The sequence below is a fragment of the Pleurodeles waltl genome, chromosome 2_2, assembly GCF_031143425.1.
Source record: "Pleurodeles waltl isolate 20211129_DDA chromosome 2_2, aPleWal1.hap1.20221129, whole genome shotgun sequence".
NCBI classification, from domain to species: domain Eukaryota; kingdom Metazoa; phylum Chordata; class Amphibia; order Caudata; family Salamandridae; genus Pleurodeles; species Pleurodeles waltl.
This window is the reverse complement of record NC_090439.1, coordinates 854,047,952-854,066,049: the sequence shown is the minus strand read 5'-3', so window position 1 is coordinate 854,066,049 and position 18,098 is coordinate 854,047,952. Positions and strand designations below refer to the sequence as shown.

Sequence of the window (18,098 nt, the reverse complement as noted above, 5' to 3'; positions counted from 1 at the left end):
TGTGGGGGGGGGGTTTTACTGAAAAAAAACAAAGGTTACAGGGACAATCTGAGAGACTTCTAGTTGCAGATTCCTTACCTTAGAATTTTCCCCTGGCGTCAGACTAGATCCAGAGATTTTTCTTCGAGCAATACCCTTGCGCGTCAGCAGGTGGCGTCGGTCGACTCCACGGGCGCTGTTGATGTCTTGGTTGCCGTGATGACGTCAGGAGTAGTATATAGACTCCTCCCTCGCGCAGTGACGTCAGTTCTTTTCTTTCTGCGCAACGCGCTGATCTGGAGAAGAGCTACCCTGGCTATTTTTGGGCCGAATTCAACTGTTTGGTGGAGTTTTTCTGTGAAACTTTGGTGCATCGAGGATGTCCCCGAAGACCGGGTTCATGCCATGCGAGGACTGTCATCGTACGATGTCGGTGACGGATCCTCATCGGGTTTGTCTGTGGTGTCTCGAGCGTGACCACGACCTCAAGTCCTCGTCTTCTTCCAAATCCTCGGTTCAAGGTAAGAAGAAGTCGTCAAATAAGTCCCATCGCTCTTCGACTTCGCCCCGGTGCTCGGCCGACGCGACGTGGGAAGAGCGTCCACACACAAGGCCTCCATCCTCGGAGCCTGCGTCCGGGTCGGCTCCGCGCTCCCCTGAGTTTCCTGGAGCTGGGCCCAAGGGGTTCGGCTGAGGGGCCTTCGGGTTCCGCACCAGCAGCTTCAGCCACCGAGGTCACCTCCGGACCCGTCTGCGGATCCACACCGGTGCCGGTTGCACCCTTGAGACCTTCCCTGGCACTGGGTCGATCATTGACGCGCCTGACGACAGTAGTGCCCACTATCGACGTCGACCCATTTTTTATCACAGATGACTCGGAGTCGGAGTGGTGTCGGCCTAGGCCTCCTTCAACTTCGGTTGGGCCTATTCGCCCCAGGTCGGATTCGGACCCTTTTTCTTGTAGGTACGAATATGGGGAGGGATTGGAGGGGTCCTTGGACCCTTATGAATACCAGGATGATCCTTCTATGGACTGGGCTCAGGAATTGGGCAAAGCCAGTGGTCTGGATACTTCTCCTGACGCTGGCATGCTGCCTCCTTCTACTGTGGCTGCAGCAGAGGGAGCAACTTATGGTATGGTGGTCATTAGGGCAGCTGAGGTCCTTGGTCTCGAGCTTCCCACTGTTGAGATCAGGTCTAATCTCCTGATGGAGGTGCTTCAGCCTGGGGCTTCTACTTCAAAACCCCTTTTACCATTTAATGAAGCCCTCACTGATGTCCTTTTGGGTACATTGTCCAAACCCAACACAGGGCCTCCTGTGAATAGGACTATCGCACACCGCCATCGGCCCGCTCCGAACGATCCTAAGTTCCTGTCCCAACACGCCACACCTGAGAAGCTTCCTCTTCTTCAGACGCATTCCCTTCCGCACCCCTGGATAGGGAATCCAAAAGACTGGAACAGTTTGGCAAGAAGTTGTTTTCTTCCTCCAGTCTCGCGCTGTGGTCTGTGAACACCGCATGCCTGTTGGGCCGCTATACCCACTCTTTGTGGGATACGGTTGCGCAAGTCCTGCCGCAGATACCAGAGGAGGCCCATGCTATCGTCTCCCAAGCTGTGAACGATGGGAGAGATGCAGCAAAGTTCACAATCCGTTGTGGGCTGGACACGACCGACTCTCTGGGCAGATCGGCTGCTAAGACGGTGGCCTTCGGACGCCACACCTCGTTATGTACTTCTGTATTTTCTGGGGATGTCTAGCAGTCACTCATGGACATGCCCTTTGATGGCTCCCGTCTCTTCAGAGACAAAGCAGACTCGGCTTTGGAGAGATTCGGTCCCTCAGTCTTTCCTCTGCCCCTTGCCCACCACAGTCTGCTTTTCACCGCTTTCGTGGCCACGGAAGGGACTCCCTGTTGCATCCTCCACCCAGCCACTGTGCCGCGCACACTGTTCAGCCTCTGCGTGGCCAGGGATGCAGAACCCCACATGGCCGTGCGACAGAGAACCAGAGGTCTGCCCAGTCCATCTCTGCCCCCGCTGCAGCCTCTAAACCTTCCTAGTCCATCCCCACACTACCTTCCAGTTGGTGGCAGGATTCGCCATCACCTGCCCCACTGGGAAAACATCACCACGGACAGGTGGGTTTTTCAGATCGTTGGAAAGGGCTACTCCCTCCCTTTCGAATCTGCTCCACCACCCATGCCACCCTCCTTCAATCACCTTCCATAGGATCAATTGGCGATTCTCCGCCAGGAAGTCGCAGCTCTCTGGGCCAAGGGAGCTATAGAAAAGGTCCCTGTGCCAGAAGTAGGTCGTGGTTGGTATTCCAGCTACTTTCTGATACCAAAAAAGGACAAGGGCTTACGTCCTATCCTAGACCTTCGGGACCTAAACTACTTCCTCAAGAAGGAGAAATTCAAAATGCTCACCCTGGCTCAGGTTCTGTCTGCCTTGGACCCAGGAGACTGGATGGTGGCGTTGGATTTGCAGGACGCTTATTTCCACATCCCCATCCTGCCTGCCCACAGACGTTACCTACGATTTGTGGTAGGTCACAAGCACTTTCAGTTTACCGTGCTCCCCTTCGGCCTTACCAGCACCCCTCAGGTGTTCACGAAAGTGATGGCGGTGGTTGCAGCTCATCTGCGCAGGTTAGAGGTCTCAGTCTTCCCCTACCTCGACGACTGGCTGTTGAAGGCAGATTCGCCCCCGAAAGTCGTCTCCCACCTTCAGACTATGGCAAACCTCCTGCACATGCTGGGGTTCACTATAAACGTGCCGAAGTCACAGGTAACTCCCAGTCGCTCCTTTTCATCAGAGCGGTGCTGGACACAGTGCAGTTTCGGGATTATCCTCCCGAAAAGTGAGTCCAAGACATTCAGGCTATGATTCTGATCTTTCGGCCTCGGTCTTGGGTTTCGGTCAGACTGACCCTAAGTCTGCTGGGCCAGATGGCCTCCTGCATCCTATTAGCGACACATGCCAGATGGCATATGCGGGCTCTGCATTGGGACCTGAAGTTCCAGTGGGCGCAGCATCAGGGGAATCTCTCCGACCTGGTCCAGATCTCGGAGGGGACTGTGAAAGACCTGCAGTGTGGTGGCTTATGAATCCGCATTGGGTCCACGGCAGATCCCTCTCCCTTCTCCAACCAGATCTATCTATAGTGACAGTTGCGTCACTTCTGGGTTGGGGTGGCCACATGGGTGAGGCGGAGATCAGAGGACTCTGGTGGAGTCTGGGCTCCATATCAATCTGCTGGAGCTCCAGGCAGTCAGGCTTGCATTGAAAGCATTTCTCCCCTCTCTCAAAGGGAAAGTGGTTCAGGTGCTCACGGACAATACTACCGCCATGTGGTACTCCAACAAACAGGGCGAAGTAGGGTCCTGGACCCTTTGTCAGGAGGCAGTACGCCTCTGGACCTGGCTGGAACATCCGGGCATTACCCTGGTGGTTCAACATCTGGCGGGCTCCCTCAACGCCAGAGCGGACAAACTCAGCCTATCACGAATGGCGTCTCCATCCAGAGGTGGCGCAAGGTCTCTTTCAGCAGTGGGGAGAACCTTGGTTAGATCTGTTTGCCTCCACAGAGAACACACAATGTCAGCTGTTTTGCGTGTTGGAGGTTCCAAGGCCACACTCGCTCAGACGCTTTTCGTCTCGAGTGGAACTCCGGCCTCCTTTCCGCCTATACCTCTTCTGCCCAGAGTTCTCTAGAAAATCAGAAACGACCGGGCCCAAGTCATCCTAGTGGCTCCGGACTGGGCATGGAGGGTGTGGTATCCAGAGCTATTGAGCATGTCCATCGATCCTCCACTCAGACTGCCTCTTCGGGTGGATCTTCTGTCGCAGAAACAGGGGACAGTTCTTCACCTGAACCTGTCCAACCTCCGCCTTCATGTGTGGAGATTGAGCGGCGCCAGTTGACGGCTTTCGCCCTTCCACTCGAAGTCTGCAATGTTATCTAAGCAGCCAGGCACCCATCAACCAAGACTGTATACGCCTGTCATTGGAATAAATTTGTGGCATGGTGTACCAACAAATCTGTTGATCCCCTTTCCGCCACTCTATCCGAGGTTCGTCTGTTCATTCTTTCTTTGGCCCAACAGGGCTCTGCTTTGGACACCCTTAAAGGGTATTTATATGCCATTTCAGCCTTTCTTTGGCTACCTGATCAGCCCTCACTCTTTAAATCTCCTATTGTGAGTAGATTCCTAAAAGGGCTCACCCATTTATTTCCTCCCACTCCATTTATAATGCTTCAGTGGGACGGTAATCTTGTACTTACTTATTTGATGTGTACCCCCTTTGAGCCATCACGGCGACCACTACGCCAACGACGCCCATGGAGTCAACCGACACCCAAGGGTATTGCTCGAAGAAAAATCTCCGGATCCAGTTTAACACCTGGGGAAAATTCTAAGGTAAGGAATCTGCAACTAGAATATGTCCACCCATAGACATGCAGCAGTTATAGTTATGCTCATACTTATGTTAGGAAAGTATAACTTGCCTAAAGTTACTTTCCAGCATGAGTTATAGGTTCTTCAGGAAAGTATAACCATAAGTATAACTATAACTGCTGAATTTCTATGGTTTTGTAAGTGTAAAATGTCAGCCTAACTATAACATCACTGTAACCTTTTTTTTCAGTGAATTTCTGTTTTTTTCTTTTGATACGCATGTTATTGTAACAAGCACTGACTGGACAAATGCTGTGTATGGCGGGGTTGGTTGCATGCACCCAAATCCAAGCTGCACATGATCTTTGGCCGTGAGCAGCATGGTGTTTGGATGCAGAGGGTGTATTCTTTTTTTTTTCCTGCATCTGTGGATCCTTTGAGATTGCACAGGGGGAGCTGCGCTGTGCTCCACAGTGGATCCGCGAATCAGCCGAAAAAAGAAGAAAAAAAATGGGCATTTTTTGCCTATATCCCTCCATCTGTCCTATGGGGTCATGATATTCGTATCCTCACCCCTTATGTTTTTACACTGTATTTTTACCTCTCCCAGGCAGATGCAAGAAACAAAATGGCACCTGCGACTTTCCTTGCAGGTTACGGCCAGCCAGTGTGGGCCTTGCTTTTCCTCCAGCTTGCGAACCCTCCGTGGGTGGATCTGCGGAGGATCCACGTCCCTAAATGTCTATATTTTTTAACCTTAAATAACTCAAAAACTACTAAACGGATTTACACCAAATTATAAGAAGCACTTCTAATACAATAGGTCTCGCATTTGCTTGAGTTAGACCTATTGGTGTTATAAATGCTTAACTGGACTTTTCTTGCCACGTAAATTGGTCCATCCTGCCGCATAATTTGGTCCCCTCTGCCACATAACTCCAGCAATATCAGCACCTCTAGTCCACACACAAAGCTATATTCACGTTTTACGCGCTAGACAAAAAAAAACGGAATGAGCCCAATGACATGCCTCATATCGTGATTGCACCCTTTGTATCTGCACCATACCCTGTGACGTTGGGAAAGCCAACTCCTTTGTGCATGAACACCCCCGATTAATGTTTACGGCCCCTCAAAGCCAAGAGGCAAAAGAAAAAGAAATAGATGAGCGCAACGACATGCCTGATCTTGTGATTGTACCCCTTGTAAAGGGACCCACGCTGGAGCGTGTGACATTGGGAAAGCCAGCTCCTTTGTGCATGAACACCCCCAATGAGTGTTTACAGCCCCACGAAGCCCAGAGGCAAAAGAAAAAAGTAATGCACCCACACTAAAGTATGTGACCGACCATGCATTAATCCATGTAACAGAGTCCGTCTGTAAGGCGTAACAAAAAAGCCTCAAGGCGGGACACACGTAAAGCATTTATCAACAAAATCAAGGGATTTTTGAAAGGCAGGACTAGGAACAAATGAAAGTGAGGGGTCTGAGATGGGTGTGGTTAAAGCCCACAAAATAGATTTACAACATGTTATAAAGAGCAGCGCTTGAGTGCTGCTATGCTTGACCTAAGAAGCGCGTTTTCTAAACCAAGATCTAGTTTCTTTTCAAACTTGATGTAAATCCGTTCAGCGGTTTGGGCTGTAGTAGTGTTTAAAAATCCAAATAATCCCTGAGGCATAGATTGGGGAAAACGTTTTTAGAGACCCTTTTTCTCTGCTGCGCTTGACGAAACACCCCAAAATTGTCAACACAGCAGCTGATCTACCTCTTGCATTAGTTTTGAAAATTTTGTTGTGAAGATTCATCAAACAGTGCCAAAAGTTATTGGCATAAAAAAGTTGTTCCTAACTGTAACCACATACTAGCTTTTGCCTAGTTTGTGCATGGAAAGTTTTGGGTGATCTATCAGACGGGGGCTGGGAAAAAAGGGGGTTTCAAAATGCAAGATCCCCATGCACTTTCCACAGTCTTCTTTGAGTAGAGCTACAACAAAAACTGCTGATCAGAATTACACAAATTTGGCAGGAAGCTAGATCTTGGTAAACAAATTGTACTTTTTGTGATTTGGTGTGAAACCGTTGAGTAGTTTTTGATAAATTGAGCTACAAAAAAAATGTATATCTGGACGGTTGGGTCCGCAAAAGGCTCGACGGACTCTTGTGGGACTGACCCCCAATTTAAAAATGGAGTATTCTTATTGGCCCAGGGAGTTATTTTTCTTTGGGCCAAATTGCACTAAAGGGAGTCTGACTACTGTGGGAGCAAGTGCTCTGATTGGCTGCCAGCAATGTTGGAAAAATATTGCTAACAGCCATTACAGGACTCGGGGACTTAGCCCCTGTTCTGAAGTAGTACATTAAAAAAAAATGTAAGGGTGTCCCTACTCTGCGCCCTTACCCAATTGGGGAACAACATAAATAGCTGGTCCCTCCAGACGAGTGCAGTGCTAGCTCCCCTAGCATGTGGGGAGCTGCAGGGCACCTGGGTGGCAACCCACCTTTCTAAGAAGAGGCCCCAGAGATAGGGTTCCTAGAGCCAAAAAAAAGGCTTGCAAGAGGGTTGCGCGGTCCACCTCCCCTTTAAGTTGTGACCCCAAGGGATGGGGTCTCTTGGGCCACAAAAGGCTTGGGAAGAGGGGCTGCATGCCCCCTCCACTGTAATAAAACATGGGCCTGAGTGGTGGAGTCCCTAGAGCCATTTTAAGGCTTAGGGAATTGGGGGCTGTGTGGTCCCCCTCCCTTTAATTTATACATTTGGTCCTGGGGTGATGGGGTCCCCGGTGCTGAAAACTGCTCAGGGAGGAGGACTGCATGGTCCACCTCCACTTTAAGTAGGGACCCAGGGCCAAAATGGGCTTGGGAGGAGGGCCACATGGCCTTACTCGCCTTTAATAAAACCTCACCCTGGGGCATGGGGTAGCAAGGGTCTTTTAAAGATGCGGAGACGGGACCGCATGCCCTCCTTAAAATTTACTTTGGGCCCCAGGGGATGGGGACACCAGGGACGAATGAGGCTCTGGGAGGGGGCTCATGGGGCCCCCTACCCTCTCCTTTTTGTATTGGTTTTGCCCTGGGAATGGGATCCCCTGAACCTAATAAGACTCGAGAAGAGGGGTCTGCATGCCTTCTCCCCTTAGATTTTGGCTTAGAGGGATGGGGACCCGGGGACTCAAGAAGGCTTGGGAGGAGGAGGTGGTGGGAGGGGGGCACGTGCACTCCCTTCCCTTTTAAAAAAAATTGTATTTGGCCCCAGGGGATGTAGACCCTGGATCCTATTAAGGCTTGGGGAGAGGGACGCTGCACACCCTCCTCCTCCCTGGTTGAATAGTATTTGAACCCGAGGGATGGGGTCCCTGAGGCCAATAAAGGGTTGGGAAGGAGGTTGCACACTCTTCTCCCCTTAATATATGTTTGTGCCCCATGGACTGGGGTCTCCAGGACCCAAAGACCAACCCTATGCTGCACACGGCAAAGGCTGTGCATGGGGCTAGCAGCCTGCTGGGGGTTTGGCCACAGGACCTGATGGCAGGCCCTGTGATGAACCCCCAGCTGCACACAGCCAAAGGCTTGCGCCTCCTCCATGCACTGGTTATTATATGTACATACATATATATATTGTTTTTCTTTTCTCTGAAAAAAACAAAGGTTACAGAGACGTTATAGTTATGAAATAGAGTTTAAAAAGACACAGAAATTCACTTAAAAAACCAAAGGTTACAGGGACGTTATAGTTAGGTTCTGAATTTACTTGCACAAAACCATAGAAATTCTGGAGTCTGGGTCTGTGAGTGGGTGTGTCGGTGTCTGAGTGGGTCTGTGAGGGCGTGCATTAGTGTCTGGGTAATTTTAAATTCATAATTTGACCATCAAACACCCCTGTACCACGCTCTTAGGGTCAGGATACTTCCACCCTGATCCCTTCTGCTACTCATTGCGGTAGCAATGTTTTCATCTGTTTCCCTACACATACATCTGCAGAGAAACAGATGAAAACTCCACTTTCTGCAAGCGTGAGCGCTTGCAGAAAGCAGAATTTTGTTTGGTTTTGCTTGGTGGGAGCTGTCGGCACCCACCAAACAAAAGCAAACAGCTACCTCCTGAGAGTGGGCCCCTCTGGAGGTAGCGGTCCCCAGAGCCATTCATACTGCCCCCCTCCATTGTAGCACTTAGCCCAAGGGAGGTGAAGGTCCCCAGAGCCGGGGTGGGGGGTGTCAGGGGGTGTCTGCAACAGAACATCTACATTTTTTTTAAAAATCTGTTTATTGAATATATAATTCACATAACAGTACATTGGCTGTCAATGATTTATCAAATTATTTGCCTACATATGTAAACTTGCGCAGCCTTATTGCATAGTGACTTGTTCAAAAGCGAGAAAAAAGAAAACAAGATATAAACAAACATACGGTATTGCTAACAGAGCAATAAAGGAAGAAACATTCAACTTAAATACTGTGCGACAACTGCTTGTCGAGTAGTGATGCAGCTAAACGCGATTAATGTCATTACTGATGTTGGCTACCTCTGACAGAGGTTAGTAGAAATAAGAGAAAGGAATCCAGCTAATATGTGTAAATTTGTGTAGAGCGAAGGACATAATTGGGGCGAGGATTATGTTTTGCGGAGTGCAGCAGGATGTTGAGCCGGATTAGTGCTGAATGAGCTGGGTTTATCTTGCATGAAGGTTTAAACGCAGTGAGAGCAGCTTGGTGTGTCACATTGAATCTTTGAGGATAGTGATGAGAATGCCAGTAGTGACAGTGAGTGGGATTGAGGCAGTTCAATTATCATGCTGCGCGTGTCAACCTGGACTGTAAGGGTTGTGTATGTTGCGCTGTTCACGGGGGGTGCAAGTCGTCTCGTGCTTCTAACGCCACCACGAAAGTGTTCCAGATTTCGGGGCCGACCTCGATGAGGCCTTTGTGTTGCAGTATTTTGAGTGTTTGCGCTTCGGCTTGTGAACGACTGTGTAAGTCACTAAGCCAAACCAGGTGGGGGGGGACATGTGGAGCCTTCCAGTGTGTTGCTATCAGGCGTTTGAAGACAACAAACGCTAGGTCTATAAATCTGTGTATCTGTTTATCTCCCTTATGCAACAGAACATCTACATTAATTTATTTCTGCCCCAGGGAGGTGGCAGTCCCTGGAGCTGTGGGGTGGCTGCCTGACCTTCCCTGCCCTGGGGCTGTGGGTGGGCCCGCACGGGACCTCTCCACCTCCTGCAATATTTGAACTAAATTTGCCATGGGGAGGTGGCAGTCTAGGGGCGCAGGCGGGCCCAGCCGGTCTGCATGCATTTCTATTTTTAAGTGCCCCCAAAGAGGTGCCTGCCCTTCTCCCCCCAGCATTTGTTTATAGAGATTTGCCTCAGGAAGGTGGTGGTCACCATACATTAAAGGCAGTGCCACAGGGAGGTGGCGTCCCCAGGGCTTTCATAAGCTGGGTTGGGGGGGGGAGTTGTGAGTCCCCCTCCTCTTTTAAAGGTATGCCCCCTGGACCTGGCCCACCCAGGAGCAAAAATAAAACAAGAAATCACAGGAGGCCGCCCTTGCGTTTTTTAAATCACAGCAAAATTTGTGGATTTGCTGTGATTTAAAAAAAAATAAAAATCTTTAAAGCCTTGAGGGGGGCCTGGAGAACACCTGTAACAGTACCCTACCCCCTTTTTATGTGTTTTTGGAGAGTTCGCTGAAACTAAGTCTCAAAATGGCTTCCAACACTTAATGGTTGAAGTTTTGGCAGCCAATCAGGTCTCAGCACAAGATTGGAAGGCTTCACCAAGTCTTTGTGTCCCAATGTTTACAAATTTTATTTTTCTTTAATATCTCAAAAACTACTGAACGGATTTACACAAAACAACAAAAAGGGTTCTTCCTGGACCCCGAGTTAGCTTTCTGTCAAATTTGGTGTAAATCTGTCAGGCGGTTGGGGCTGTAGTCGTGTTCAAACTCCCTATGGAATTTAACATAGGGAAAAGGTTTTTTGACCCACCCACTCCCCTTTTTGTCTCAGCCCCTCAGCTTGACGGATCACCCTGAAACTTTCCAGACAGCAGCTGAAGTGAGCGTTTGTTTTTGGAAACTTTCATGAAGATTCATCAACCGGCAGTCAAAAATGCTTTGACTTAGGTCCTAACAATAACTACCTACTTGCGACTGCCACAAAAAACAAATTATATATTATATATATTATATATATATACGAAAAAGTAGTCCCCTTAAGTTCTAAGAACATGTGGCAGTAGCCCACAAGCCTTCATATGCACATACCTCATGATTTGGGGACAAAACAGTCTAAAATAACAATCCATGTGTGTGTATGAGTGAGCATACATCTGTATGTAAAGGCGACCATCTTTCAATGTTTTCAACTTTTATAAACAGTGTTAAAAGATGGACGCCTGTGCACATGTGTGTATGCATACCTGTGTATCTGCGTATGTGGAATGCCGTCTATGAATGCATGTTACAAAAGTGAAAACATACTAAAAGGAGCATTGGGAATGCTCATGCATTAGCAGACACTTTCTGTGGTTTTCTTTTATCTTTAATCTGTTTCAGAATGCCCATCCATGGAGGTGCACAGAGGGTCAGCCATATTTCAATTGTTTTTCGAACATGGTTTTTCAAAAACAATCATTGACAAATCCAAAATGTTAGCAACCAATGCTAGGCCTATTGGCTTTGCCAGTACTTGTTAGTCCTTAAATTTCCCATACATCTATTCCCTAAATGGACACTCCGTAGTGAATAACTTCCTTTTATGTTTTGATTCTGCCTTTTAGAGATGCAAAGCAAGTACGTATTTGATAAGGTAATATATGAATGCTATTTAGATGTAATTTTGAGGCCCATTAGTATGTAACTCGAAGACATGTAGTCGTATATGTTGCACTACAGGATTTCAATCTGGGGGCAGTGAAGATTCCTAAAGGACTTGGTTACAAAGGCTCCTTGGATCATTCTGTCTCCTGTATTGTCGGCCTTCTGAAGCAGTTCGTTTTTGTGCTGGGTGTTTCCGTATTTATTTATGGATAAAACACCTTGTTGATAGTTATTCCCTGAGTACCCCTCGAACAATGGAGTCAATTGTTTTTTATTAGTGGTGCGATGGCTCGCTGTAAGGTAATGCCTTTCTTGGCATGGTTACCCCCTGACTTTTTGCCTTTTGTTGATGCCAGTTATGATTGAAAGTGTGCTAGGACCCTACTAACCAGGCCCTAGCACCAGTGTTCTTTCCCTAAACTGTACCTTTGTTCCCACAATTGGCACAGCCCTGGCACACAAATAAGGCCCTTGTAAATGGTGCACCTGGTACCAAGGGCCCTGTTGCCAGGGAAGGTCTCTAAGGGCTGCAGCATGTCTTATGCCACCCTGAGGACCCCTCACTCAGCACATGCACACTGCTTCACAGCTTGTGTGTGCTGGTGGTGAGAAAATAACTAAGTCGACATGGCACTCCCCTCAGAGTGCCATTCCCACCTCATACTGCCTGTGGCATAGGTAAGTCACCCCTCTAGCAGGCCTTACAGCCCTAAGGCAGGGTGCACTGTACCACAGGTGAAAGCAAATGTGCATGAGCATTGTGGCCCTACAGTGTCTAAGCAAAACCTTAGACATTGTAAGTGCAGGCTACCCATAAAAAGTGTATGGTCTGGGAGTTTGTCAACCACGAACTCCACAGTTTCATAATGGCTACACTGAAATCTGGGACGTTTGGTATCAAACTTTTCAGCACAATAAATGCACACTGATGCCAGTGTGGGATTTATTGTAAAATACACCCAGAGGGCATCTTAGAGATGCCCCCTGAATACCAGTCCGACTCCTAGTGCTAGGCTGACCAGATTCTGCCAGCCTGCCACAACCAGACGAGTTTCTGACCACATGAGGAGAGTGCCTTTCACTCTGTGGCCAGGAACAAAGCCTGTACTGGGTGGATGTGCTTCTCAACTCCCTCTGCAGGAACTGTAACACCTGGTGGTGAGCCTCAAAGGCTCATGCCTTTTGTTACAGCACTCCAGGGCATCCCAGCTAGTGGAGAGGCCCGCCCCTCCGGCCACTGTCCCCACTTTTGGCAGCAAGGCAGGAGAGGATAATGAAAAAAACAAGGAGTCGTCACCCACCAATCAGGACAAGCCCCTAAGATGTCCTGAGCGGAGGTGACCCCTGCCTTTAGAAATCCTCCATCTTCAGATTGGAGGATTCCCCCAATAGGATTAGGGATGTGCCCCCCCTCCCCTCAGGGAGGAGGCACAAAGAGGGTGTATCCACCCTCCAGGACAGTAGCCATTGGCTACTGTCCCCAGACCTAAACACACCCCTAAATTTAGTATATTTAGGGGTGATCCTGAACTTAGGAAATCAGATTCCTACAACAAGAAGAAGGACTGCTGACCTGAAACCCCACAGAGATGACAGAGACACCAACTGACTTGGCTCCAGCCCTACCAACCTGTCTCCAGACTCAAAGAACCTGCACAGCGACGCATCCAGCGGGACCAGTGACTTCTGAGGACTCAGAGGACTGCCCTGCACCTAAAGGACCAAGAAACTCCAGAGAATAGCGGCACTGTTAAGAAACTGCAACAACTTTTAAAGAGACTCTCACTTCCCGCCAGAAGTGTGAGTCTTCACACTCTGCACCCGATGCCCCCGGCTTGAGTCCAGGACAACAAACACTGCAGAGAGGACTCCCAGATGACTCCAACGACGTGGATACCCTGAGTTGACCCCCCTGCACCCCCACAGCGACGCCTGCAGAGAGGATCCAGAGGCTCCCCCTGACCGCGACTGCCTGGTAACAAAGGAACCCGATGCCTGGACCAAGCACTGCACTCGCAGCCCCCAGGACCGAGAGGAACCAACCTCCAGTGCAGGAGTGACCAGCAGGCGGCTCTCTTTCTAGCCCAGTCGGTGGCTGGCCCAAGAAGCCCCCTGTGCCCTGCCTACATTGCCTAAGTGACCCCAGGGTCCCTCCATTGCTTCCTATAGCAAACCAGACACCTACTTTGCACACTGCACCCGGCTGCCCCTGTGCAGCCGAGGGCGTGTTTTGTGTGCCTGTTTGCCCCCCCCCCCGTGCTCTAAAACTATGTGTACTACTGCTTTGAATCAAAGTTCTATACTTACCTGTGTGAAGTACCTTGCATTTTATGTACTTACCTCGAATCTTGTGGTTCTAAAATAAATTAAGAAAATATATTTTTCTATATAAAAACTATTGGCCTGGAGTTAAGTCTTTGAGTGTGTGTTCCTCGTTTATTGCCTGTGTGTGTACAACAAATGCTTAACACTACCCTCTGATAAGCCTACTGCTCGACCACACTACCACAAAATAGAGCATTAGTATTATCTAATTTTGCCACTATCAACCTCCAAGGGGAACCCTTGGACTCTGTGCACAATACCTCTCACTTTGAGATAGTACATACAGAGCCAACTTCCTACAGCTGTTGCCTGCACCAGAGTGATATCATTGAATATACGTTGTCTGCCTCTGAAGCCAATGAGTGAATTTATATTTTGCCAATGTTGGTGCATCTAGATCGTGTGTGAATTGTTTTCCTGTATCGGAAAGCTGTATTCAAGCTGCTTCTGTTTACTTGTAGCCTAATCTTCATCTTAGTGTTACAGTGTGTTTGCGTTATAAATGATAATTGTTTTACAATGCATCTGGAAGTGGGTTCTGGGTTGTTGTCACCACACTTCTGCTTTTGTAACTGCTACTGTACACCTTAGTGATATTGTGCACTGGGGAATTATTTCATTGTTATCAGGGTGCTTTGTGTAGGTTATTTACATCTTCTGGGTATTGTTATTTCTGCACTTGAGCGCTCCGCCACAGCGAGGTGTTCAGCAACATATTCACTGCGTCTTGTTTTAACTTATCCTGGAATATCCTAGGCCTGCTCCTGAGTCCCACTGCCCTTGTGTACGCGTCACCAACGCTTTTACTCTGTTGGGTCTCTACCTGAAAAGAGTGTTTCTACTGGGTGAATAGACCAACCAGATACTGGAGCAGAGGGAGTTTAAACAAGCACACAATCAGCTTAATTCTCTCCCTATTGTGCACTTACTCTTCTATCTCCCTCCTCTGTTAGCACTTCCTTTGCTTTCCCATAGTCCCCCGTGCTCCTCAACCAACCTCCATCATTCAAACAGAATCCCAATTTCTCACTCACCCTCCTTACTTTTGCCTCTACAATTCTACATCTCTTCATTCAACCATTCTTACCTCAACTATCCATTTCTCAATCCCCACTACTTCCCCCCTTCCTTTTCTCCACCCACTACTTGCCCTCTCCATTACTTATCCTCTCCTCCACTACTTACCCTTCCCTCCACTACTTATCCTTCTCTCCATCTGCTTTTTCTTTCACCTTCTCTCGCACCTTCCCAACTCTCCTTTATCCACCTGCAATGCCACCACAAAATATAAACCATTTGTTTCTCCTTTCCCATTACTATGGCTAGCACGGAGCTTCGCATCTACGTCAACATCATTTTTATGGGGCCAACACGTCACTTCTCAATCTGATGCCACCTGCAAAAATTCTCCTGACTGTAGCAACTCATTTAAATACTCTCAGAATCCATGGCTAAGCTGCTTACTTTTCTACAGTATGACTCTCCGTTGATCCCTTGTCTCCCTCATATCTGCATCTTACTGCCAGTCAGGTTGCATTACCACTTACAGGTTTATGCAGTATATCTTCTGCCGCAGTGCCTGCTTCCTGGGAAAAGCATTGGTGGCCCCCCTATGGGCCTTATGTGTCAGCAAATGTTTATACTCTCCGTGCTTTTTCCATCTAAAAACTTAGAGAAAAAAAACGTTAAAGATCAATTGACGTTTTTCCTGGAAGCCAAAATTGTATTTGTCTCTCTTCAGTGTGGTCGATAGGTAGTGTCCACCTTGTTGTTGGTTGCTGATGATCTTAAGATGAGAGCGGACAGGATGACTTTCTATCTCTACCCTTTTTATCATCTTATTCTCACTTCAGTCTCCCACTACCCAGAGACACGTTTATCAGACCCACTCTCCCTTTTCAGGCCAGTACCTCATCTCCACGCTGCCTCATTTCTTTCACTCATTTTTCTCCCCACCAACCTCCTTTTGTAGCTGATTTCCTCATCAGCCCCCTTCCATACTCCTTCTGCTAACACAACTGCTCCTTCGCCATTACTCCACTTCAGCCCTCCTCGTTGAGTGCTCTCCCCTTAACAGCCCATCCTCCATTTCTGAGTTTCTCCTTCAAGTGGCCAAGTTCCAAAATTCCCAAACCAGCATTCCCTCAACTTGTCCATTGCACTGAAACACATAACTTGCTTGCTGATGTTCAAAGTTGGTTTCCTCCTTCACCTTGGAGCTGGCTCTTGGGTTATAACCACTTAGGACAATCTCAAGTAGAAGGTAATGTAACTGCTGTGGTCGTATTGCTTTATTGTTTGACACAGTTCAGCACCCCGCCCTGCTTTGCTGTCTTCAGGACTTTGGTTCATGCAGTGGATTTCATCCTTCCTCTTTAACAGTCCAGTTAATCTCTACTCAGTCATCTGTCTTCACCACATACTGTCAGGGCTATGCATCTCTTTCAGGCTTCTATCTTACCTGATTGAATGATGCTCAGGTGTTTAGGGATCAGGAGCCACGGATAGCTCAACACCAGCAAGACTGTAATATTGACCTTCCCTTGAACCAGCCAAGTACGACATTTGGTGGTCTAGATGTCCCTAGCTACACATTCTTGCCTCTTTCTACAGCCTAGTGTCTTAAAAAAAAAAAGTGGGCATTCAAGATCGGACAGCACAAACCTAAGGTGAGCATCACTGCCAGGAACCCATCTGATGCCTGCATGAACCATTGCTGTGGGCAGTGTTGGTTGCAGGTCTGTAAACCTGGAGGCTGAGCTCAGCAGTGGTGGCCTGGGGTCGAGTCCCCTTATTATGATGAATACGGTCACCTGAAAACGGGACTTTGTTCTAAGATTGGGTATAAAGAAGGGCAGGAGCACGAATCCTCCTTTAAGACGTGAAGTGTGTTCATTCCTGTTATTTAAGCTCATCATAGTGGACTCTTTGACGAGGCCCATCCCATGCTCAGCAGCAACATCAGGGTCCCTGACTGCTGTGATATCTGCACACCAGCCTATGGTAGGCCTAGGGCCCTTGAAAACTGCACCCCAGGCTCATCGACCCCTGCCAATCTGTGTGCTGTGGTAAGCTCTGGACTTTGTCTTTAAGGAGCTTACCCATGTCTGCAGTGGAACTTGCTGCTGTAAGACACAAGCCCATCAACTCTCTGCACCCCTCGACAGAAAGCCACAGACTGCTTGCTCCAGTGTAAGTGTAGTGAGGCAGGGGTGCAAATCCCTGTCATCAGGACACATTTACATTGATCCCCAAACACCTGTCTGCCGTAGGGTTGCGGTTTGTTTTCAATGAGATGTTTGTCTAAAGTGAATCTTGTCCTGCACGAACCACTCTGCCCCCCCCCCCTCCCTGCTAAGATGCCCGAAGGCATCTGCAGTTAGTTGTTTTCTGCCGCCATTGAACACTGGTCCCGTTTCCTCTCGGTATTGTCACCTGTGCCACCCTTTCCGCACAAGGTGACCTCTGCAGTTGCCTCAACCATTGTAGCTGCTGTGGAAGCAAGTGTGAGTTCCAGACCACCTACGGATGGAATCCCAGACTACGGGTAGTGGCTTTGTTGCCATAGACAAGGACTAGGAGGCACTGGCACGATTGACCTGAAAACCTCCAGATCTTAGGGCTGCTTTTCCCTTTCCTGACTGTGATTAGCTGTCGGAGAACCCACCCTGAGCTGCGACTTCTTCATAGTCCTTGCACAGGACAGCATAGGGACCTGGGGTCCCCAATAGGAGAGGAGAAATTACATAGGTTGACTGAAAGCTACACAAGCAGTAAAAGATGCAGTCGTCCTAAAGTGTGGAAAGTTAATATTGTTTTCAGTCTTCTGCTGTCATTCCCATCCTCAGGTGCAAGGGTGTGGTGTTCTGCGGCACAGGGACCATTCAGCCGCTGCCCCCCTCAAAAGTTACCTAAGGAAGAAACTTACTAGTCCCGTTCCCTGGTGTCTTCATGCCAAGCACACTGCTGGAAGACAGGCCCACCACAAGCACGGCAGCCAGGTGTAAGGACAATCAGCCCTTCTAGCCGACTGTAGGTTGGCAGACGTAAACTCGACGGGAAGAACAAGCAATACTCCCAGTATCAAGTGTTTGGGATGTGTGGGGGACAATAAGGCCATGGGAGTGTCAACAATTCCAACATGCCTTCATTACGGAGCATGGCGGGTTAAATGTCAGTGCATATTACAGTAGAACGCCCAATGTAGCCTGGCCCCCAGTGAAATGCTCATCTGTTGTGAAGAGGTTCAACTATCAACCATTGAAGGCTAACACCAGATAACTGAAAAAAATAAATAAATCAGAACTGGTGTCTCAGAGGAATGACACAGGGCAAGGCCAGCAGGAGGGACCTACAGTAATAGTCGTTTGTTCTGAAACTCCTACCGTGAATGTCCAGTTCCTTTGTAGCTTGGTTCTGTCACCAGAATGGCAGGAAAAAGTCTGTATGAGGATTCTAGCTCGAGCAACAAGGGCCGCATTACAATGTTTGTTCGCAATTGCATGCTGAGGAAAACTTGCCCGTGCTAAGCAGCTCTGGTATATTAGTGTACCAAAAATGT

At 48.5% G+C, this 18,098-nt stretch overlaps 1 protein-coding gene across 1 annotated transcript in view; it reads left to right on the top strand.

The window, feature by feature from the left end:
• The window catches only part of INTS8 (integrator complex subunit 8), a 629,314-nt gene that overhangs the window by 610,829 nt on the left and 387 nt on the right, over positions 1-18,098 (top strand). The window lies entirely within an intron of this gene.